The 24,685-nt window shown below is 35.0% G+C and overlaps 1 protein-coding gene across 32 annotated transcripts in view; it reads left to right on the top strand.

Annotated features, from left to right (window-relative positions):
* The window catches only part of MAP2 (microtubule associated protein 2), a 302,193-nt gene that overhangs the window by 153,316 nt on the left and 124,192 nt on the right, over positions 1-24,685 (top strand). For 9 of the 32 annotated variants that reach the window (XM_032278382.1, XM_032278383.1, XM_032278381.1 and 6 more), the window contains exons 1-2: positions 18-317; positions 601-668. The gene's annotated coding sequence lies outside the window, so the exon portion shown is untranslated. Of the gene's footprint in view, positions 1-16; positions 318-600; positions 669-24,685 lie in introns of those variants that run through there. The other 23 variants (XM_032278407.1, XM_032278391.1, XM_032278386.1 and 20 more) reach the window with 8 other exon arrangements.

Raw genomic sequence — 24,685 nt, 5'->3', positions numbered from 1 at the left:
AGTGAGGGCAGCATCCTATTGTCAGTGAATGATGGCGGAGCTGAGTGGCTTGTCATCATTCTGGAAAATTCTGAGGCTAGTGAGCTCTTTCCCTCTCTCCCACTCGCCTTATTTTCCTGTTCGCCACTGCGGGGACTTTTTCTAATTTGCAGCTTCCCTTTCCCCGGCACACACAGACACGAGCTGGTGGCTTGCAGACTGCGTCTGTCTAGAGCTAGAGAGCCAGAGAGCCAGCCTGTGGGGATAATGCTCCCGGAGAAGGATTCTGCAGCAGTTCTCAAAGGCTAGACTTGAGTGGTGTTGCTGCATATGTGCTGGTAATGGTTTGGGGCTTTTAATTTTATTTTGTTTCATTTTTAATCCGTTATTCAAAGGATGTGCTTTATGTAATCTCAGAGTAAAAATGTTTTAAAATTTATTATTGAGCTTCCTAAATATTCAAGTACTGCATTTTTTTGTACTACAGATCTCCATACATAGATTTATCATTTGAATATAAAAAAATGCATTTGCTTAATGGTGAGTTATAATTTTTGATATTTAGTTAACAAATTCATATATATATATATATGTATATATTCTTTTGTTTTGTTTCGGTAGATTCTTCAGCTTGTTGTCCCTAACCGAGGAAGCATTGATTGGGAACTACTCATTCAGAAAATTAAAAGGTACCACATGTTTTGTTTGGATCTTTTAATGAGGGAAAATCTGGGGAGAATTGGAATATTTTCTTTAAATTAATTTATCTACAATTGGTCTTTTATCCTTAAGCTTAAGTTGATCATTGTCTATTGCATATACCATTTTCTATGCAGATACTTCCATTATCTAAGGTTGTTTTGATTAGACAATGACTAAAGAATTGTGTCTTTTGCCTATGTTGCAAGTTATTAACAAATATCAACATGTTTAGCTTATTTGGAGATTTTATAACAGTTTTTTTTAAGTCCAAAATTCTCCATCTAAATGAAAATTCATTAATTTGAATTTAAGAGAAATATGCTAAGTAATGATTTTATCTGAACAAATCCTGCTGATGAGTGATTTATTAAAATGGTTAAATGAAATGGCTTGCCCTTCCCAGGTAGAGTGGGTGCTAGAGACGAAAGCCCAGGAATGACTCAGTATTGTTGGCTTTACGAATAAAATATTGTAACTTCTTTATTGATGTTTTAGTTTTTAACAATGGATATATTTAAAAGCTGAGGTTGTTAGTTTTTAAAAGAACTTATTTTACATATGCTTTATTTGAAATTGACGGCATAAGAAAGCAATCCTTCATCTTGCCATGAATGCACTTGAATCCATTTGATCTGGGCCTCATGCCTTACATGAAAAATATTAATTTTGAAATTCAGCATCAGGATATATATTGATTTCAGATGGCAATTATGGATATTGCCTTTTCCTTAAGACCGTCTTTGATGTTAATACCTATTCAAGTCAATAAAACCTATATTTGTAATTTGCCTTTAAAAAATGGAAGACATTTTCTGCCTTACTGGGAAGATCAGTAATATCTTTTAAGCCTTTCCTTGGGATCAATGTATAATATTTCCTCTCAAGACTGTCAGTTCAAAGCATTTTCTGTAATAAGTTTAGTTTTAAAAATTATATGCCTGAAAATAGTTAATGTTCAACTACTGACCCTGAAATATTATGTGAGTGTATACCTGTGAATGTGAATATTTATAGCAGGTGAAGGAGAGTAATACATTGTCCTTTGTTAATATTCTCTGCAATGTGTAATCACGAGAACCTTAATTTATTCATTTCACAAGCACTTCTTAAGAGCCTTGCTGCTGTGGGTAGTTACTGTGGGAGAGAGGGAAGGGGTAGATGACATTGTCCTCAGCCTTCTAGAGTGTAGGCAGCGTCACATAAAGATTTTTGAACAGGAAAATGAATGCGTTAAAATAAATCAGTATGTTCTAAGACAGGAAATTGCATTATTTCAGACTGTGAACAAAAGCTAATACTAGTCTTGGAGACACGTAAAATTATATTGCACTTCTTCCTCAGAAATTACTCAGTGGAATTATGTATGAAATCCTCCAAACAGGATTATTTCTCCTGGATATTGTTAAACCCTTGAGACCATTCTCTCTTTTTATATTTCATTCAAAGTAAGTGAAAATATTTATGTTTGGTGGAAAAAAAATCTATTCAGTATTTTTCCATCTAATTAAATCTGGAGAGCATATATTTCACATGAAGGTCTATTTTCTAATCTTCATTTTCATTCAGCAACTCATTATATTAATTTTGAACTTTAGGGTATGTGTATGAATTGGAAAAAGGGGAAATTATTTAACTACTAAAAATGACTTCAATGCATTGTCAAGAGGAACTAATAAGTTCTGTTATGATTTGTTTCGATATTGGAGAAGGGGCATACAACCTCACTAACAGGCCTCTGGCATCTAAATTTTGTAGGACCTGTTAAAAATTCATCTAGTGGTAGACTGACAAAGTACGTATAATAAAAAAGGAGTTTATTAAAAGAGTAGATTGGTGGTCAAATCAGAACAGAATTTGACTATTGGAGTCTAAGAAAATCAGGGCCCTATATCATGGTTTTTCTAGTCAATATTGTGATGAGTTAATTACTTTACTGATTTCACTCATATTTTTTTTCCACTTATGTTTTTAACATGTAGCATAGTGCCTGGGTCACAGTAGGAAATCAATAAGTGTTTATTTAATTTGTCAGCATTTTCCCCCATTACTTTTTTGTTCTTGCCTTTCATAAGATTATACACTGTGAAACAGACATCTGGACATTTTTTTTTTTAGTTACCCAAAATATTCATTACATGTTTCTAAAAAATAATAATTAGATTATTAATACTGGATAGAAAAGTGACAAATCATGCATAGAAATTTTTTTAGGCTGTATGGAAAAGGGTTTTTCTGGTTTTAGATTAAAATGTGAAGAATTCTTGAAATGTCCCCGTTCACGTTCATCAGCTGGGGGAATAAGCCAAACTGCAGCCTGAGCTTTGCTTATGGACGCTTCCTAAATACTACTCCCAGGCTTGACATTGTTTATTGCTTTTCATGTCTTTGGCCAAGATTTTGCTGCAGCAAAGGGGAGGAGGCCTTTTCCCCCATCCCTTCTCTATACATGTAATATGAGAAATGATGTCATACTTACTAGTCCATAATGAGCAACAAAGCATATAAGGATAGATGGATGGATGGATGAATAGATTAGATAGATAGATAGATAGATAGATAGACAGATGGATAGATAGAATCTTTTCTATATATTTAAGGAATCTATCAAGAAACTTTTAGAATCATATGGCTTTAGAGAATGCTATTCTTTCTTGCTGTCATTTATTTTCATTAATAAAAATAAATTTTTTTTATTATTAACTATGTGCCAGACAATATCCTAAATTCTTAACATATATTATCCCCTTTAGCTCTCCCTATAATCCTGGGAGATAGGTAGGGTCTCCATTTTATTTAAATGAATTGAGACTACAGTTGGACAAACTCAAGCCTGGCCCCCAAGTCCTGCATATTAAACACTAAATTTTACCACATTTTTTTATAGCAGATTTTTGGTACCTAGTCATTGTCTTAATGTTCCATGCAATAAGGTTAAAACAGTATACTTGTAAATATCTTGATTTATCTGCAACTATAAATCAAAATATCCATATCTATCTGCCTGTCTGTCTATCTATCTATCTGTCTGTCTGTCATCTACATATGGTAGAAGTGAATTTGTCTTCAAATACTTAACTAATATTCAATCTGTATTGTATTTTAATTTTTTATATATTTTAAATTTAACTTGAAGAAGTTTATTCTTTAAGGATGAATGTCAAAGGTAAATTAGGAAGTTTTAAAATAAATTCATTCATAAAGCATTTTCCATGTCATTATAGTGACGTGTTATTTTGAATTGCATAATCTGTATAAGAAAATTAGCCAGAGAATCCAAGTGCTAAATAGCATAACTGATGTCATAACTTGCAAGGTTTTGGGTTTTTTTTTTTTTTTCCTTTTTAAAGTGAAATAATGGCATAAGAATGTTCAAATGGCCAAAATAAATCAACAAGCAGGCAACAGGGCCATGGACAAAGTAAAACTACCAATTCAACCTCAAGGGTAACTAAGTCAGAAAAATCACTGAAGCTACTAACAATCACACAAATATGTATTAAGATTCTCTACTTGCAAGTATTACAGGAGAACACTTCCGGATCTCAGTTGGAGTCAGCAAAATAAGATGAGGAAGTAGTACCAAGGCATATTGGTACCATAATAAAGACATAAATAATTTTTTTTTCAGATTTTATTTTAGGGAGTACATGCAGGTTTGTTACCTGAGTATATTGTGTGATGCTGAGGTTTGGGGTATGAATGATCCTGTCACTCAGGTACTGAGTGTAGTACTCAATAGTTCATTTTCAACTCTTCTGTCTTCCTTCCTTCTGCCCTTTAGCAGTCCCCAGTGTCTATTGTTACCATCTTTATGTCCACAAGTGCCCAATGTTTATCTCCCACTTATAAATGAGAACATGCGGTATTTGGTTTTCTGTTCCTGCCTTAATTTGCTTAGGATAATGGGTCCAGCTACATCCGCGTTGCTGCAAAGGACATGATTTAATTCTTTTTATGACTGTGTAGTGTTCCATGGTGTATATGTACCATATTAAGGATAATTTATTAAGGAACATCATTACAGGGCATTCTAATCATTGGAATAGGATTCAACAGGAAATACTTCATAGATCATGTGTGTTTTGAGGCAGAACTTAGGGATGAATAGAAGTATTCAACGGGGAGACAACGTATGGAGGAGCTGCAGAAAGAACAAACATTAGCAGAGGAATCCAAGGAAGTGAACATGCTTGGAAATCACAGACTGATCTCATTTATATTCTAGATATAAAGCAGAAAAACAGGACTCTTAGAATATAAAGTGGCATCATATTAAATGGCTAATATTCATTGTTTTTGAAACATAAAATTTAATTTCATTCAGTTCAACTTAATACATTGGAAGAGGACTTTAAATACCAGTCGAGGAGGTTTGTTTCTTATTCAGTGGGAAGCTATTGAATACTTTGAACAGAAAATTACTACGACCAAACTGTGTTTTCAGATGATTTATTTTATAGTTCTGTGCGAGCTAAGTCAGAATTGTGTGTGACAGCATGTTGAAGAAAGCATCACTTCAGAAGCTGTCACAGGATAATCCTAGGGGAAAACAAAAGTCCAAAGAACGTATTGACTGTGGGCATGAAAAAGAGGTCATGATAATGAAAGATGCTTCTGAGCTCAAGTTCATATACAGAGTAGAACAACTGCTTGATTGGTAGGAGGAATAAACAGCAGAAGGACTCAAAGGTGTCTCTGAAGTTTGAATTTGATAACTGGAAAAAGTAAAGGGAGAAAGTAGCTGAGAGCTATGCAAGGAAAAATCCTTCTTTTATTTGTATTGTATCTCTAGTCGCTAGCAGAATGCCTAGTACATAGTAGACAGCCAATAAATGCTAAATGAATGAGAGCGTGAATAAAAAATGAAAAGGTATGTTTAGGACATGAGGCTGGGTATGTGGGTGGACTGGGCTCGTAGATTGCAGAACATGCAGATCCAAAGCTGAGAAGGGAAGTTAGGGAGGGAGGCCGTGGGTGACATTAACAAGAAGAAGAGGACCAGAGGGAATCTCTTGGCAGCACCTGCATTTAAGACGCAAAATAAGGGACAGGAATTAACAAAGTTGAATGAAAAATTTTAAAAAAAAAAAAGCAAAGAAAGAAGAGAACAGGGAAGGTTATAGAAAACAAAGTTAAAACTCAAATTTTCCAGAAAAACTGAAGAATGAGAATTTTAAAAATGCTTCTGGGTTTATTATTTATTTCAATAATTATTTTGTTATAAAAACAATAAATCCACATTTTGTAAAATTTGTAAAATTTAGAAGAGTATGAGGAAGGAAATAATAGCCACCCATTATTATACAATCCAGAGAGTAATGTTAACAATTTTAAAACATTTTGATGTTTTTTATCCGATTGCTTTTAAAATTTCATAATCAAAACTATAAGGATAGAATTTTGAATTCTGCCTTTTTTCTTTCAGCAGTGTCTTAAACATTTCTCACAACATTTTGCCACCTGCATAATGTTGTCTCATCTAAAGACTGGACATTTTTTTATTCCCTACTGTTTCCCATTTTTCACTGTGATAATGCTGCAGTGGAATAGCTTGTACATTGCACTTACACAATATTTTAAACGATTTCCAATGACTAGATACTTACAACAAAATCACTGTATTCTCTTTTGTCAAATTCCTTGGACAGATAAAATTTGGTGGCTTCAAAATGAGCCTCAGCTTTTCCTCCAAGGAGAATTTGAGATCACATTAGCACCTGCCATGTGCCAGCATCTGTGAAAGGCACTTTAATTATCATAGTATCTCTGATGTCTTTTCTGGCATGCCCACTTCACCAGTGAAGGGACAGAGACTCAGAATGTCACACGTTTTGTGATTCTAAACCATCAAATTGTGGAGACAGAAACATCTTGAGAAATGAAGGAGTTAATAAAGATATGAAAACAATAGGAAAATACACTTAAGAAGTCCAGACTCAAAGAAAAGAGACAAAATATGAAAAGCAAGAAGGTGGTGACTTCAGTGGGCTTTTGCTGCTTATTAACGTGGAAAATCACAAGCCAATGGCAGGGGCAAATAGAGCGAGGTGCTACAAGTGTAATCAGAAAAAGGACAAATTTAAAGGAAAGGGGATAAAGAATGTAGACAAGTATTTGGGTTTGGCATGCAAAATGTTGCTTCCTTATAAATAAGAGCAAGGGAAAAGAGGGTGAGACTTTTCAAGTGGTAAAGAAAAAATATGGGAAACCTTGCACATCCCATCTGTTCTTTATCCTAGACTGAAGGATATTCATTCAATGAATGTTAATTGAGTACCCAATTCTATTCCCTTTTCCTTGCCTCATGGAACTTTCCCTTCTAGAGAGTGGAAATAATCAGTGAGCTAACAAAATTAAAATTACTCAGGCAGCTGTACAGAGAATGAATTATAAATGGATAAGAGTAGATGCTAAGAGATTTGCATCTTAAACTTTAAAGCAGAGATGAGAAAATTGGAGATCTTACTAAAATGCAGACTCAGAGTCAGTAGGTCTAAAGAGGGGCCTGAGAGTCTGTATTTTGACAAGCTCCCAGGTAATGATGCTGCTGGTCCATGGAAACCACGCTTTGATTAGTAAAAGGCTAGAAGGCAAATGTCCAGGCAAGAAAAATAAGAAATGACTGGAGAAGTGGTTGTTAGTAAGTCTGAAGTGAGCTCTCCTTTTGTAGCGACATAGCATACTTTTAAACCTCTTTGATGCAAAGAGTGAATTGCCTCTCTACTGAGTTTTAAAATTCCAGCCAGTTATTTTATGAAAAATCCATTAAATCAACCCTAATGAGCTACTGACATTTTATTCTTTCTGCCCATTCTTAATATTTATTATGCCATATAATAAATTTCTGTGGCTTGGGTTTGGGGATGTGTCCGTTTCTTAACTCCAGTTCTATTTCCTGCCTCATGACTTCTTTGGACTTCAGTGTGCTGTCTGCCTGGATTTTCAGCACAGTAGTGAGCTGCTGAATTCTCTGGCCCCTTAGCTCTTGACACGTATGACACTCTTCTGTGGGAAGCTTCTGAGTCTCCACATTCCATCTTCTTGCCGCCCACTTCTACTAAAAGCCCTGGGTGACTCCTACTTAAAGCCACAGGGGACTAGAAGATAGTCACTGACGTCGGGAAAGCATTTTTTTCCATTAAAATAATTTCTTTTTGGTGGACTGTTTTGGTTTTTGACAGAACTCTACAGGAGGATGCATCTGTGTGTAGACAATCAGAGTGTTCAGAGGGACCAAGTATTCATAAGAAGCCTTGACAGACTGTCAGGAGGAATATTACCTTTCTGCCTTCAGTGCTAGACTGTGATTCTAGTTATCCCTTTTAGCTGTGGCAAGTTGGAAGCACTGACCTATTTGATTTTCCTCACATCACTCATTGTAACTATAAAATATCTAAGAAAAAAATCAAATAAATATACCATATTCATCCTTCAAGGCAGAATAGCTCAAGTGCATGTTAAATATCTGTGGTATTCTCATCCTTATTAGCATTTATCCTTTGCTTAAGGAGCCAGTTCTCTCTCTAGACTATGCCATGACCAGGTCTCTGAACCTTTTTATCATTTTGTAATTTGGTGTATATTTAAACAGCCAAATAGGCATGAACAATGTCCTTAGAAACTAGAAATTTAAAATTGCAGTGAAGTATCAAATTAGTTTCTATGTGATAAGAAGTCATGTTAAGTTGATAATCACATTTCTTCAAGAACACTAGGCAATGTCCTTGAGGAGACAAACCATGTTAACAGGCACCTTTGTACTTATATGTTATCTCTATAGAAAATACTGTGGATGCACATGCCAGGTTGAAGCTAAGAAAATAAGTGTTGTACATGGGTGTGTGTATGTGTCAGTCTACTCTTTCTATAATGGACAGCACTAGTCTTCTTTGCATAATTAAGCTGGAATTGACTATGCAATTTGCAGAATTAGAATACCATACCCATGCATTCAATTGTTGAAAGACTCTTGGGGTAGGACAGAATCATCTCTTGTCTTCCAAGATTGTCTGTCTCAAAAATAGAAGTCTGAATAAGTATTCGTTTCTTTTTTTTTTTTTTTTTTTTTGCGGGTTCCATTTGGGATTGCATCAGATGGTTTGCGTTAACCTTTCTTCAGATTCTCTCTTGGTGTTAATGACTACATTATGACCATTTTAAAAAGCCAGATGTCCACCTCTGGCAATTGTTAAGGAAAAGATATTCCATCTAACACATTATAACCAAAATATATTTCTTCATCATGTGTAGGAACTTAAGAAATGATGTTTCTTTTTGGGAAGATCTTACATTTTATTTCCAAGGTGAACAATGGTTCTACCTAGTTTTCTTTATAAATAATTTATTGCTTATTATAGGATTTTTCTCACGGTAAGATTTCATGTTAACATATACAGAATAAGGCGAAGCATGCAGGTGTTAAGGATTCTTCTCACATAGTGCCCAAGAGCCACTAATTAACATAATTTTGAACATAACTTCAGGAGAATTTGTGATATTTCAGAATCTTAAAAAAAAACCTAAGTAGACTGCCTATGCTTTAAATAGTGGGAGCAGAAATTCCTAAAATGATGGACTTTCCAAGATGACATTTGGGAAATATGAGATCTAACAATCAAAACATTTAAAAAATCATACTCGTGAGCCTGAGAAATTCATGTAATTCTGGCTGTACTTTTCCTCTGCAGGAAAGCAGATAATCCAAGAGATAAAAGAGAAATAATAAATGTAATGTATTACATTAAGCACGCAATATGTGCATGTTTAATGGAATAAGCTCCCTATGTTATGTTCACAAACACAACCACACTGTGAATTATAACATTGTTGGAATAATTCAACCAGTTAAGAAGCTGCATTTAAATTTTAAGAACAACCAAAACAATCACTTCTGTATCACTTTTAAGTAATATGAAACATTTTCTAATATGTGGTGTCCCAAACCTCCAACAATCTTTGGAATGGGAAAGGCAGACCTTATTATATTTGCTATAAAAGAAAATATGGAAGTTTGAAGAATGCAAGTGATCTACCCAAGTCACTCCACTAGAAATGGTATACCTGGGACACATATCCTTGTTCTGACTGCAAAGCGTGTACTTCCTACTACTATGAAGTTAAAGCAGATAAATGAGTGTATTGCCCTAAATCTATAATATTTTAATAATGCCCTGACTTGATTGCTAAAATAAAGAACCTGTCTAAGGCAGTGGTGACCTCTACTAAGTGGATTGCCCTGGTACCTCAAAAGACTTCTGCCCTTCCAAGTCCTGGATTAGTGTGGCATGGGTTTATGTAAATACTAGTAAAAATAACACAGTCTTTGCTGAAATGGTTTAAAACTTTTCAACATTAAAAGCAGATAAGGCTAAATATATCACAGAAAATGAAATAATACAATATTATTGATTTAAAATACATTGTTCAGTTTTGAGTTCCACAGAATTTTAAGTGAATGGTAAATAACTCAGTAAGAATCCAGAATAGCAAAGAAAATTATTAAAGTTTCAAAAGATCACATCGATGGAGAAACATTTTAAAACAAAGGCATTGTGATTTGTCCATTTTTAGGATAATTAAAAAAGCTTATAAAAAGAAACTTTGAATTGGATCTCAGTTCTAGTCGCAGATATAGACATGGAAGGGGAACATATGTAAGGAAAACGATGACCTCAGGGGCTGCTGAGTTAGGATCAAGGTGGAGGTTAGGTGTCCTGAGGCAGACACCCATGGGAATGGGTCCGCTGAGGCTATTCTGTTTAGCGGCCCACCTCTTCCACAGTTCCTTCCCACCACCCCATCCATGCTCTCATTAGCATACCAGGGCTACTTAATTGTGTTTATCTGGTCTCCCTTTCCCAAACACCATCACTACCCTAATCTTCGAGACAAACTAGAACACCCTTTTTTTATTGCTGTTATTTTTTTCTCTCTCTCTCCTTAGTGGCTTTCATTTGCTATCTCAAACAGTGCTGGCTAATAAATACAGTAGCCACTAGCCACATGTAGCTATTTAAATTCAAATTAATAAAAAATTTTAGAAATTGAAAGTTGACTTCCTTAGTCGAACTAACCACATTTAAAGCGCTTATAGCCGCATTCATTTTATAGAACATTATATATTATATTACATTTCCATCATCACAGTAGGTTTGATTGAAGAGTGCTGCTCTGGGGCTTAACCAGAACCTTCAACCAAGCATCCAAGGCCTAGGCTGACTCTCCTCCTCACCCACCATCCTTAGCACACAGCCTCCACTCCACCTGCTACTGTCCTCCTCTTCATGGTCATTATTACAATTAGAGTTAAAATAGTAATGACTCCTGTTTATTTAATGCATATTATATGCCAAGTACATACATTTCTTTTATTATATGCCAAGTACATACATCTTTTGCTAGATTATGAAAAAAAAAAAAAGCTTCATAAGACAGGGTTTTTCAAGCTTAATTTCTCAGAAGAGGAAAATGAGGTTTAGTAGGGTTACGTCTATTTTCCAAAGACAAAGAACTAATTGTTTGTGAAGCCTGAAATAAAACTCAGCCTGTCTGACCCTAAAGCCAAGGCTTTTCCCCTAACCTGTGGCCTTCTCTGCCGGGAGTCATTTGGAAATGTCTGGAGACATTTTTTATTGTCACAACTAGAGCAAGAGCTACTGACATCTAATAAGTAGAGGTGGCCAGAGATGCTGCTAAATCTCCTACAATGAACAGCTTTCTGCAATAAAGAGTTATCTGGCTCAAAATGTCAATAATGCCAAAGTTGTTCATTTTCTATCTCCTTCCGCAAGAATTTAAAGTCTAAAAAAAAAAAAAAAAACAGGACTTTTGTTTCCCTACTGCTATTTTCCTACTGCCTTAAACAGTACTTATCATAGAGTAGGTATATAGTATACTTGAATGAGAGGTGAATTTATATTTATCATTTTTAAGTTAAAGTAATACCTACTCGTGGTAAACAAATAAAAATTTAAAAACAAGCCAAACAAGAGGACCAAACGAAAATGAAAGTTTTCCTCCATGTTCCCGTCCCTAAATCTCTCATCCCAGTGAAAACTGTTTTCATAACTGCTGTTCCCCAAGAGTTCTTCTGATTACCATTTTAGTTGTAAATAGTACACTTCCGTTTCTTAACCTTTGACAGTATCTATTGACTTACTACAATAAAAAGTGAGAAATTTAGCACACTAATACTTTCTCCCTCTCCCTTCTGTTTGATTATTATAATTTTTAGATTGTCAAGGTTTATTTTTATTATGAATGTATTCTGTTCTCTATTTATAATTAATTAATATTTTGTTTATGTTGATTCAAAAAATACTTTTTCCTGTTGAATCAAACACTGTAATCAGAACCGCTGAAAAGTAAAGGTGATCTTGTGTCTTTCCAACTCCTCCTTTTCAAGTGACTATATCCTAATGTTGAGATCCAGAGACTTTAATGCCTTTTCAACCTAATTTCTTTCTTCTAAGCCGGGCTCAGCACACTTTTTCTTTAAAGGGGTAGATGGTAAATATTCTTGGCTTTCAGGGTCATCTAATCACCATCACAGCAACTTACAGAGTTTCTGTTGTAGCTACAATGAACTCTGTCATTGTAGCACAAAAGAAACCATAGATAATAAGTAAATGAATAGGCACGGCTGTTTTTCAATAAAACGTTATTTACAAAAAACAGATGGTGGCTGTATTTGGTCCACAAGCCATGGCTTACTTACCCTCATTCTAGACTAAATTCCTCTTTCCTAGTGTCTTCTATTTCATGTTGTCTTTTATTGTATTTCTTTTTGGTTTGACTAGAGTTTCTTCTGAAGGCATTTATTTGTATGCAGCTGGTCACTGATAAATCTGAGTCTTTTCAAGTACAAGACTTTACAAGTACAAGTACTATCTTCATATAGTACTTATACTATATGTACTTATACTATATATACTATATGTACTTATACTTGTACATATGTATTTATATCATATGTATCTGCATATAGTACTTATACTTGATTGATAATGTGATCAGCTATGCAGTTTTGCTCCATTACATTTTAGCATCCAGTGTTATTGATATGAAGTCTGAAATAAGTCAGGTTCTCATTCTTCTGTGAAAAACTTTGATGGTTTTCTTTTTAGTAGGCTTTAGGAGTTTTGTGTGATTTGAAAATGATGTGTCTAGATGAAGGTCTTTATCATTTAACCTATTTGGCAATCAGACTATTTTTAATGATTTTTCTTTAATTCAGAGGAACTGTGGTTTACTTTTCTTTGATTTTTCATGTTATTCCTGCCTGTGTTCTGTGATTAGGGGATTTCTAATGATAAATATGTAACCTCGGATGTTCATTTTTAAAGTATGTAACATTCTTTCAAATCTCTCTGAGAAAGATACTTGTAAGCTCTCTTTCCTGAATCACCTCTGTTTCCTCAAGAATGATTTAAAAAATGTATTGTTATTGTTCGTGCTACTTATTTTTCTCAAAAGTCTTGATTTTGAGGTTTTTATTCTATTAATTTTTATTTTTTAATTTTCCAAAAACATGAATGAAGAACTAGTTGAGGATCATAGGTTGCTGTTGTTAAGTCTCCTCTGCAGTTATGTAGCTCTGTATTCCCATTAACTATGAAGGCTAACGGTTCTAGGTAGGAAGGCAGAATCTGTTAAGATGCAGGTATCAGTGGGGCATGTTGGCTCTCACCTGTAATCTCAGTGCTTTGGGAGGCCGAGGCAGTAGGATCACTAGAAGCCAGGAGTTCAAGACCAGCCTGGGCAACACAGCAAGACACTGTCTTTACAAAATATATATACAAATATATATATATATGATATATATATATACACACACACACACACACACATAAACAATATACATATATAAATATATATATATATATATATATATATATACATTTCAAAATTACACACATGCACACACACACAAACACAAATTAGCTGGATGTGATAGCTCTCACATATAGTCCCAGCTACTTGACAGGATGATGCAAGAGGATCACTGGATCCAGGAGTTCAAGGCTGTAGTAAGCTATGATTGTGTCACTGCACTCCAGCCTCCGTGATAGACCAAAAAAAAAAAGGAAGGCATTCCAGAGGGAGTATGGAGATAGAACTGGCAAGCTGGCAATGAGCAGGTTAAGATCTTCATAAATCCACCATATGTTTTAGTTCTACCTGGATTTATCTGTATTAGATCAGGTTCCAAAACTGATCAAATGCTTTCACTAAAGACTGCTGCTTATTTTGAAGACAAAAGCTTCAAGAGTCAAAATGTAGTAGCAAGGGAGAAGAAGTAGGGTCTTAATTGTTCTGAATAAGTTTCTTAATGAATTGCCATGATGTTGCCCCCACAGTCCTCTAAGACTCTGTATTTGATTACTAGCTAGTTGGGAAAATTCCTTTCCTGGGCCTTTATTTTCTGATAAATAATGATAAGATCTAATTCTCAGTGTTGAGATGGATCGTACAAGTACAGATTGTAAGATGTAGAATGTAATGCCAACTATCTTTATATATGACTTTCTCATGGATGAAGAGTAACAAATAAATGAAAACCTTGAGATTAGTAACAGGAAAACACCTTCCCTCCTGAATAGAAATTACAAGGTGATCCCAAGGAGAGGTAAAAAGTAAAACTTCTTCTACAGTTCAAAAGAACCAGAAATTATATGGTGGTAGCAGTATTAAAATAAGCAATTACACATGGATATATTTTTCACCTCACAGAAAGACAAAGTTGAAAGCAGACCAAGAATGTAGTTGATAGACTCTCAGTTTAGTAAAAATAAATGCGAAATTTAGGTTTGGCATAGAATATATGACTTAATGTGTGTGATCCTTTTCTTGGCAATATTAAGAAGTATGAATATTTATATTAAAATGAGTATAGTATAGTGGTGCTAATTAGCTGCCATAAAACTATTACTGATTTTATCTGGCTTCAGTTAACTGAAAGTTTCTGCTTTCTCAGTGAGATTAGGACATGAAGCACCCAGTAAAAGGAGAATAAAGAAAATAAGAATTACAGTAAAGTGGCTTCATTGTAAAAATCGAAGAGGAAATTAAACACAGAGAGAAAGTTAAGGGTCACAGTGGCCTTTTACTTCAATTACTAGAAACCATTTGTGGCTACGATAAAAGAAGTATTTTTCCTAAATTATTAAAACACAGCATCTCTATTGATAGCTTTTATTCTTAGAAATAAACTGAAAACACATCAAAGAGACAAAGCATACCATGTGAATGTATGCAGAGTGATGCACATACAATTAGATATTTGACTGCTATTCATTCTTATTTTTGCATGCAATTAGTACATTCTAACATTGAATATTTGCAGAGGATAAGTCACCAGCCCTCATTAAACATCAGTAGATCTAGTGGCATAACATACTTTAAATTCAAGGCCTTATGCAAAGGAATGTGAATAAATGGATTTTTTGGCTTTTTATGGCCACTATTAAAAGTAAAGGAAATGAAACCATAAACAACTATTCTCAAATATTGGCATAGCTGAAGCTGCTTTGTCGCAGTAGAAAAGCATATTCATTGATAGTGAAACTCTGTTTAACCTACCAAACCCACCTGGATGGTAATTGAAATTTAAAAATGTACTTGGAGACTTAGGTAAAACGTGAAATGCTAATTCAAAGAGAATTCATTTTGTTGTGTTTTAATATTCTGTTGTTGCAAAAAGCTGGCACAATTTATAAATTATTTTTCTAACTCATACCTAAGGTATTAGCCAATAATTAATGTGGTATAGATTACTTTTGCCCCCAATACCCATTCTCTCTTTATTCCTCAGTAAAAATAGTATCCCTGCTTTTGGGAAATTCATGGGTACTTGGCCATTCAGGAGAAGATTCAGAATTTCAGCCTCCTTTGTAACTAGGTGTGACCATATGACTAAGTTCTGGACAGTAAGCTATGAAAAGAAGTTTTGTGTGAAATGTATACCAACTACTTAAACGGAGTGAGTGTGCTGTTCATCATTTCTTCCTCCTTTCTTCTGGTGGGAATTCAGACTCAGTGGCTAGAGCTTCAGCAGCCATTTTCAGTATGAGATAATCTTACATAATATTTCTATTTTGTTTAAGCCACTGTTAATTGGAGTTTTTCCATTACTTACAGCTAAACCTAATTATCTGTTTGACAATTTTGTAATTTTATATTGATTTTCAAAGATTCCAAACCATCATTTCATCAAGTGTCATTATTCTGTATATAAATCACTTTTATGTTAAAATTCTTACGAAAAGTATAACAGTCCAGGCCGGGCGCGGTGGCTCAAGCCTGTAATCCCAGCACTTTGGGAGGCCGAGGCGGGTGGATCACAAGGTCAAGAGATGGAGACCATCCTGGTCAACATGGTGAAACCCCGTCTCTACTAAAAATACAAAACATTAGCTGGGCATGGTGGTGCGTGCCTATAATCCCAGCTACTCAGGAGGCTGAGGCAGGAGAATTGCCTGAACCCAGGAGGCAGAGGTTGCGGTGAGCTGAGATCGCGCCATTGCACTCCAGCCTGGGTAACATGAGTGAAACTCCGTCTCAAAAAAAAAAAAAAAAAAAGAAAAGTATAACAGTCCAATCAGTTACCAAGTTCTGTCAGTTCTGCTTTCTAAACAGGCTTCGAATCCATTCATTTCTTTATCCTCACATGAACTACGTTAGTTCAGTCTCCCATCGTCTTGGACTCTGATGATAGCAAGGGCTTCCTATATCAACTCTTGCTTCATAGGACACATTGTACACATGGTAGCTGGACTTATTTTCTCAGAATACAATCTAATCATGATATTTCTGTGGTTAAACCTTTCAGTGCTTCCCATAGCATCCACCCTAAAGGGCAGAATCAATAAACTGTGTCATAAGGCCATCCATGATCTGGCCTCTGCCTGACTCTCTAGGCCCTTCCTGAGTCCATTGTCCTGCAGCTATTTCTTTTTTTTTTTTTTTTGGCCTGGTACCCTGTCTCTACACTCCCTCCCATCTCGTCTCACTCCCACGCTCCTCCCCTTTGCTTACTGAAGTTCTGCTCATTGGTTGGGTCTCATTTCATGATTAAGCTTTTCATCATTTGGTCTAAGTTAGGTTTGTACATTATATACTTTCAAAGCCCCTGTACTTCTCTCACTTATATTTATCAGATCAGTGTGCATCTTCCTACAAGACTACAATCTCCATGAGTGTCTGCCCTATTTTTAACTTGAACCCCAGCACCCAGTGCAGAGACTGGTACAGAATAGGTACTCAGAGAATGCTGTTGACCAACTAACTGATCCTTTATTCTCTTCTCTTCCCCCAAAAAGCATACCTAACTGACCTCCCAACCAAGGTTCCACTCATCAAAATCCCATCCATCCTCCATCAAAACCATGTTTGTACCTTCTCCTTTTAATTAGACCTTTACTTTTCTTGAGATCATACATCAGACTTTAATTACAGTTATTTGTTTATAGAATTCTAAATTACTATTGGGGGAACACATTCTAGAAAAAATAAAGTCTTTTAGAAAAGTTTTATTATAATAACTGTGTATTTAAAAAACCACCAATTATTACGATTGCCTTCATTTTAACAAAACAGGAATTTCTGGAAGCTATGGCTGGTAAATTATTTCTTTTTTGCAAGCAGAATGTCTGGCACATAACAGGCATTTAACAAATGTTGAGTTATAATGTAGTGAAATAAGTCCACACTTTGAAATTGGATACTATTGGGTTCAAATCCTCATCAACTGTGAAACAGTAGATATTTACCAAGCCTCAGGTATATAAAACAGGAATGATAATATAAAACTTATCAGGATATTGAGGGAGTTCATGAAGATAATTTACAGAGCAAAAGTTATATAATTAGTAGTAATTACTATGACTTTCCAACTGTATTACCTCAACTCCCTTCTTAACAAACAAGGTAGGTGCTTAGTTCTTTCTTGATGTTGTTTTGAAACTGAATGAAAAAGTTTGATAAAGACAAAGCCTAACATTAAACAGAAGCTAAAACCTATAAAAGGAGCATTGAAGGGACTGCACAGTTTTCTTTACTATGCCCCTTTGCTCCTTTCTACCCGTTTCACTCCTATCCAAAAATAAATAAATAAATAAATAAACGAACAAAAAAGCCCACACACATCGACAGGTGAAAAGCAGCAAGATAATAGAAGGAATTGTATATTATCTAAAATCACCAGAAAGGCCTGGAAATTATATACAACCTAAATTACACCACCTGAGACCATTCTGTGCTCAGGAGAAAAGCTGACAGGGGCAATGTTAAGAGTTCAGCTGTTTCTCTTGAGGTTTATCTGCAATGCAGATTTTTCCAAGCTTTTCCTCGCTGTTGCAGCCTCCAGACCCACCAGCTGCTCTCAGTCCTCCCAGCTGGCTTAATAGGATTTGTCTTCTCTATAGCCTGTTTCCGGGGTTGTCTACCAACAGCACAGATTCAGGTAGACAGTTTTCCCTCCTAACTAGTGTCAAAATCCCTACCAATTCCCCAAATGGCAAAGATCCATTATCACCTGTCTCAAAGAAAGGATTATTTTTTTCTGCTTTCTGCCTCTAGCCACATACATAGATGTTATCTTTTGTAAAAGTCCTCCGTCAGTCCCTATTAAGGGCAAACCTCCTTGTAGGGCTGACAGAGCCAGGACATGGTGGGTGAGCTGAGAGACAGCTGCCTTGAATTTGCAGGCTTCCCCAGGTGTTAGTGCTAGTAGGCTACCTGATTTCAAATGCTTCCCCTTTCTTTCCTTCTCCGTAGGAATAATGTCTGTTCCATCATTTGAGCCAGGATTGTGACCATGTAGCCTTTTCTGTAGGTTAAACTTACAGTTTCTTTCACACACAGATTCTTGCTCAGGTTTTTATGACTAAGCAAGACCCACTGTTGAGAAGCTAATTGCTCAGGTCAGTTCAGGATTAGACTTCTCACATTGACAGCTGTATGCTCTTGGCAGGTTACTCTGTAGGGACAGTTTTCTCACCAGTAAATTTCAATAATACTTACCTCATAGACTTGTGAAGAATGAATGCCATATTGACTGTAAAATACTTAGTCAAGTGCTAGGCACTTCAACATGGGCAATAAATGATGACTGGTATTCTAATTATTTACAGTTATACTTACATTAGAAAAATTTTTATTTAGTAATTAAAACTTTATAGTTATGGATAGTCAATCCTTTCTAGTTTTTCCTCATTTTTTCCTTTTTTCAAGTTATAATAATGTAGGATTTTATTTTTAGGACATTTTCATGAAGAAGTATCTCATTCCTTTCTACATCTTACATAAAAATCTCTTGTTAGGCTTAACTCCAACCACATTTCACACTTCAGGCATATGAGTTTTTTAACTAGAGAAAAAATACTGTTTATTTTAAAGATATTGAATAATCTTTGACATGAAAAACATGGCTTTAATTGTTCATTGTTTATAAAGAGAACTTCTATAAATGATATCTGAAATGCAGTGAGCTTGCAAGTCAGTAGGCTATAAAGGTGTAGTCCTGGGAGGTTTTTTTTTTTTTTTTTTTAATGTTTTCCCCTTGTGCTGCCAATAACTTACTAAATGCATAAATCAGAGAAATGCTAATTTATTCTGGGTTTCATCAGTAGTGATTCTTGTATAGTACAAATCAGTTCTTGGGAATTTGAATCACATTGGTTGCAGTATATTTTTGTTATATGGGACATACAGATAGAAAGGATAAAGGATATTCAACATCCTAATCTCCTTTGAAGGAGTACTACTTATATATACATTTTTAATTAATCTTGATTTTTAAAGTCTTACCCTTTGTATCTACAAAATAAAATTAAATTGCCAAAGAGACTCTACTTAATGACATTTAAGAAAGGAGGCTGTTTACTTGTGTGGCATGCATGAACTCTTCCAAGCTTCAAGGTCTGTTTTAATAAAGCCCTCTTTGCACAGACATTATGTGTGAAAAGTCTCCCAAACTAATTTATGCACACCTGACTCAAGCAAATACCATTATTGTTGTTTTTCTAAACTGCTTGTCACCTTTTGAATTTTATCTAGTTTGAAAAGGAAATTGACCAATATGCCTTAGCTTCGGTTTTTTTTTTTTTAGCTCAAACAAGACTCAACTATGCATATTCTTTCTATATTCCTCTCAAATGGAACAAATCAATCTCAGTCAAAAAGAAAACTGTTGGGAGAGTGCATTTACTATTTGGGTTAACAATATCATTGGCTTTAAAGACAAACGTAAAAACTATTAGGATTTTTGTCTTCAAATATATTTGGATAGAATTAACAAAGGATGCAAAGGTATAGTTGGCTACCCATCCAGTCATAAAATAAATGCTGCTGATCATGAATTGCATTTCATTTCACATGCTTCTCTTCAGGCAGGCTGACAGTCACCTTGGCTTCTTTTAGCTGTCAGAAGGATTGAGCCTTTTATAAACTCACTAGATTAGAATCCCAGCACTTTGAACAGCTGGTGTAAATAGGAACATAAATACAGAAATATATTCTAAGTTTCTGTTACTAATCTTAATGATTAATATCCACTATCAATGAAAAGTACACAGTCACACTGTGAATCTATTTTGATGAACTCAGAACAGAAACCAGCTCTCCTGACAACTGATAGAGACCAAGAAGACTCAAGTTCTTCTACGAACCCTACTGGATTCTGAGCACACCAAAACTGGACCAACTCTCCCACAGAGTTTATGAAAATGTGAAGAGCTGCCTGTGGGCCTTGGGGCACTTCTCTAAATCAATATTACACATTATAATTCTCTACCAAACCTTAAAATGGCTTCAGAGCTTGTACTGTTATCTGGAAATAGGAGCTAGGCTTCAATACTTTGGTGACTACAGGTCTCTGGTAGCCCTAGGAGGAAGGCTAATGACTCTCAGGCAGGCATCTCAAACTCATAAATCAGTGGCTTGCAGTGAAGCCATTTATAATATACACCAATTAACCACAAATATAGAAAAGAGATAAGGCATTCATAATCGCCAGCTGTGCACAGCCATGTTTTCACTTAGCTCCAATCCAGAGCCAAATTGCCTTTAAGTGTGGAGAGAATAGTATTTGGTTGAATAGAATTGCCTGTTTAAACTGACCTGAAGCAACAAATTTAGGGGGTACAGAAACCCCTTGGTTTATTTAGAGCCTAAATTACACCGTGGAATCTAAAAGAACATGTAGGCACAACTATTATTTTTTTCTACCTACCATGTTTCCCACGAAAGATACCCTAGAAAACCATGACACTCATTGAAAATCACAGAGAAAGCTTTACCATATTCAGTGTGCCTTCATAGTCATCGTCTCATTTGATGTAGAAACTTTAGGAGGGTGGGGCTTATCACAAAGGGTTAACAGATTGTGCATGAACAATCTGCCCCCAGTGATGTTCCATTTACCTTTTATATGTAGAAGAGGAAAGCAGGCATGGAGTAACCATCGAAGCAAGCATTTCAAAGCTTTCTGCATGCCGGTGGGCAGCTCCTTATGCTCAATAGATGTTAATAGCTAAGAAGGGGTTACTCCCAATCTTGAATCCCTGTGAGGTGTGAGATTTCTCATCTTTTTATATCCTTTTTTTCTTGGCCACATAACAGAATAGCCATGACTTTTCACATTTTTGACAGAATATCTCTCAACTTTTTGGAATACAATGTGATAAAAGGTATCTTTTTTAGTAACAGTTTCAATCTTTTCATCAGTGGAAAAAACCACAATTGCTCTTAGTGGTTTCAAAGTTGATCTATCTGTCTAAGGGCTATATGTGCTCTGGTAGGGGAAAAAATGAGAAAAGTTTGTGTAATGCCAAGGTAAAGCCACAGTGTCCTACTTTTGCTGATGGAGGAATGTGCAATTGTGTGGAGGGACATTACAAATTCTAGTTAGCTGAGGGTTCTGCCTTGCTGACCTGCAGTAGGTCTCATCATCTCCTGGAGGATTTTGTTTTGCATCCTGTGTTGCATTTACTAGTTTGTACCAGTTTGCATTAATTTATCCATGAGATTCACTGGATCTCTATAGAAGGAAGAAGGAGTGGTGCCAAAAAGAAGGCTATAGATTAGGGTAGGGCCCAAGAAAGATGAACAGATTTTTGGAATGTTTGCATTTATTTAATCACAGCTTCAATTCCATTTTCCAAGTAGTTACTGATGTGTTCACTAAGTCTGTACCCTGTACCCTTGAAACAAGAATGCTGCATAAATCCTTATCTTAATCTGCACTAATCCAGATGAGCTAATTTGGTAGTTTGGCTCTTTAGTTACCTAAAGTGACCTTAACACAGGGTGTTCAGTGCCCTATCTGCATAATCATAAACTGTAGCAAAAAGGTTTTTGCTCTTGGTCTAAAGAAACTCACCAATATTCATTTTGGTGATACATTCGTTCTCTAAGTATGACCATCAGCAATTCAATGTAGTTAGAACTAAGAAAACGGAGATCCCCTTAAATGTAACTACCTTGCTTTATCTTGGAAGTCTTTAAAAAGGATTTGCATAAAACAGTTTTTGGTATTTCAATGGAGTAACCTACAGTAACAGTCTGTTTTATGGAGGTCTTTTCAAATTGTACACATAGGCAGGCCCACACTCCTGCGCACATGCTTTTTGTTTGTGCAGAGAACACTTTTAGGTTCTTTTATTGCTTAAGCAAGAATAACAAATAATTATCCTGCCATAAAGGAAAATACTGATAATTATAGTTTGCCAAGCATGTTGTATAAGCGGACAGGATAGACAAAGTGTTAGTGTTGGCAGATCCCAAAACAGAATACTTCTGCAGACTGAAATGAACTCTCGCACATTTAATGGCCTCCCATAAAAATGCTAAAAACTTTACAGGCTGTTGAACAAAGTCTGATGGTTATGGTATATTGTATGTAACCAAAGAGATGAAGATTTTAAACATAGTTGGGAATTTACCACTGTGTTTTAGTTTGTGTAGCAGAAATATACTAGAAGAGTATATGAGTATGTATGCAAATGTGAATAAATAAGCTCTGAAAGAAAATTATTTATATAAAGGTAGCTAGGCTGTTTTAGAAAACATTTTAAAAATACAGTTTTTGCTAGCTACTGTTCATTAGTAGTCCTCTCAACAAACGTATTTTGGTGAGACTCATTTCAGTATCTTAAAGTTTTGTGTGACTTTTAGATAGCACTTATGGAAATAGATTTGTTCAAAATTAGATTTTTTGGCAGAAAATATATACAAGAGAACCTCATTATCTAGTAATAATTGTTGTCACAGAAGGAAACATTTAAAGCAAATCTTCCTCAAACGCAGATCAAATTTTATTAAAAATATAGTGAAGAAAAGTTTGAGGCAATGTTTAGGTTGAAAAAATAAAGTTAGATCCTATAACAATAAGGTTATTGTAACTATGAATATAAATGTTTGTATTATAATTGCAACTGTATGCTTATTATAAGAAAAAGGAATGAATTGAGTTTGTTTGGTTTTATTGAGAGCAACTTCCCCACAAGTTTTATTAGAATGTAGTTTAGCATCCTTAATGCTACTTTTGGCTTTTTAAGCATGTTCCTTAAAAAGGCTATTTTGGTAAGAATATTTAAGTATTTACTCAATTTTTCATAGATTTTTAAAAACTAGTGTGATACAGAAATAATTATTTATTAAAGTGAATATTGTGCCCTTGCCCTGTGGTTTTCCCTTTTTCACTGGTAACCAGTCTAAACATGTCAGATCTTCATGTTCCCATGATTTGCCTATTATCTGAGTACCTCTCCACCATTGCCTTAGACTTGCAATTTAAATTAACAGTTGAGTAGTATCCTGTTTGTGTTGTGTTGTCAGATATTAGCATCTTCAGACAAGCAAGTGGAAATCTACTCAAGAGAAAAGACCCTGACCTTTTGAGAAGGGATAAAAGTTAGTGTTAACTAACTTTTAGATAGAGAGATGCATGTTCATGTAAATACTCATTTAATAAATGGTCAGTTTTTTAATGACTATGTTCATGTTATGATAAGAGGGCCCCATAGAAACAAATTTTTCAAATGTGTAAAATAACCTTCCTCACTCAAAATCATATATCAAGCCTTTTCTTTAAGAGAGCATCCATTTGGTACCACCAGAGAACTTTAATAAATTGTTCAGTCTTTTTTCTTGTTTCTGACTCTTTCAGAAAGTTACTTGAAGACTGTTTCTAAATATATGTCTATGGGTAAAAATATAAAACAAATGAAAAACTTGCAAGTGAGACTATTTACTTTTTAGGCAATGTATGGGGGAAGATTTTTCCTCTTGCTATTAACATGTGAAAAAAGAATAGAGAAACCAGGTGTTGTGGTGTGCACCTGTAATCCCAACACTTTGGGGGGCCGAGATGTGAGGATAGCTTGAGCCTGAAGACAGAAGCTACAGTGAGCTAAGATCACACCACTGCACCCCAGCCTGGGCAACAGAGTAAACCTTGTCTCAAAAAAAGGAGAGGGGCAGAATTGGGGTTAAAAAATAGAGTAGATTCATTCTGTGGGCAAAGTCTAATAAAAAACTAGGTAATAAGCATCTATCTCTATTAAGTTGGACATATAAAAGCTTTAGAAAAATCTATACCAATCCATTCTTTTGTTTTGATGATATTATTTTAAATGTAATAAATAATGTGATCACATTTGATAGTTGAGATCATGTCTATGAGTCATTTGATTTTGCATATATGATCCCTGTTTGGAGCTAAGTAACAGCATAATTAAATTTTCTTTTAAAGAAACAATAACAGCAGAAAGTCAAAAGCTAACTCAAGTAACAGCTGGTAAGAGTTTGATATCTGTATTTTAAGGCGACTCCACAGTAAATGAATAGCATTAATGATATTAAATATATCATTTTCTGTTATGTTCCTGTTTATCTTTAGCAGAAATATTTATTAACCTTAAGTGTATTTTGTAATTGTTTTATTGTTAATGATGAGAAAAACTAATAGCATCTACCAGTTAGTATAATAAGATAATAACCACAA

The sequence above is a fragment of the Sapajus apella genome, unplaced genomic scaffold, assembly GCF_009761245.1.
Source record: "Sapajus apella isolate SASKATOON/1434 unplaced genomic scaffold, GSC_monkey_1.0 scaffold10, whole genome shotgun sequence".
NCBI classification, from domain to species: domain Eukaryota; kingdom Metazoa; phylum Chordata; class Mammalia; order Primates; family Cebidae; genus Sapajus; species Sapajus apella.
The sequence above is the reverse complement of the archived record's forward strand: the minus strand, read 5'-3'. Positions and strand labels throughout refer to the sequence as shown.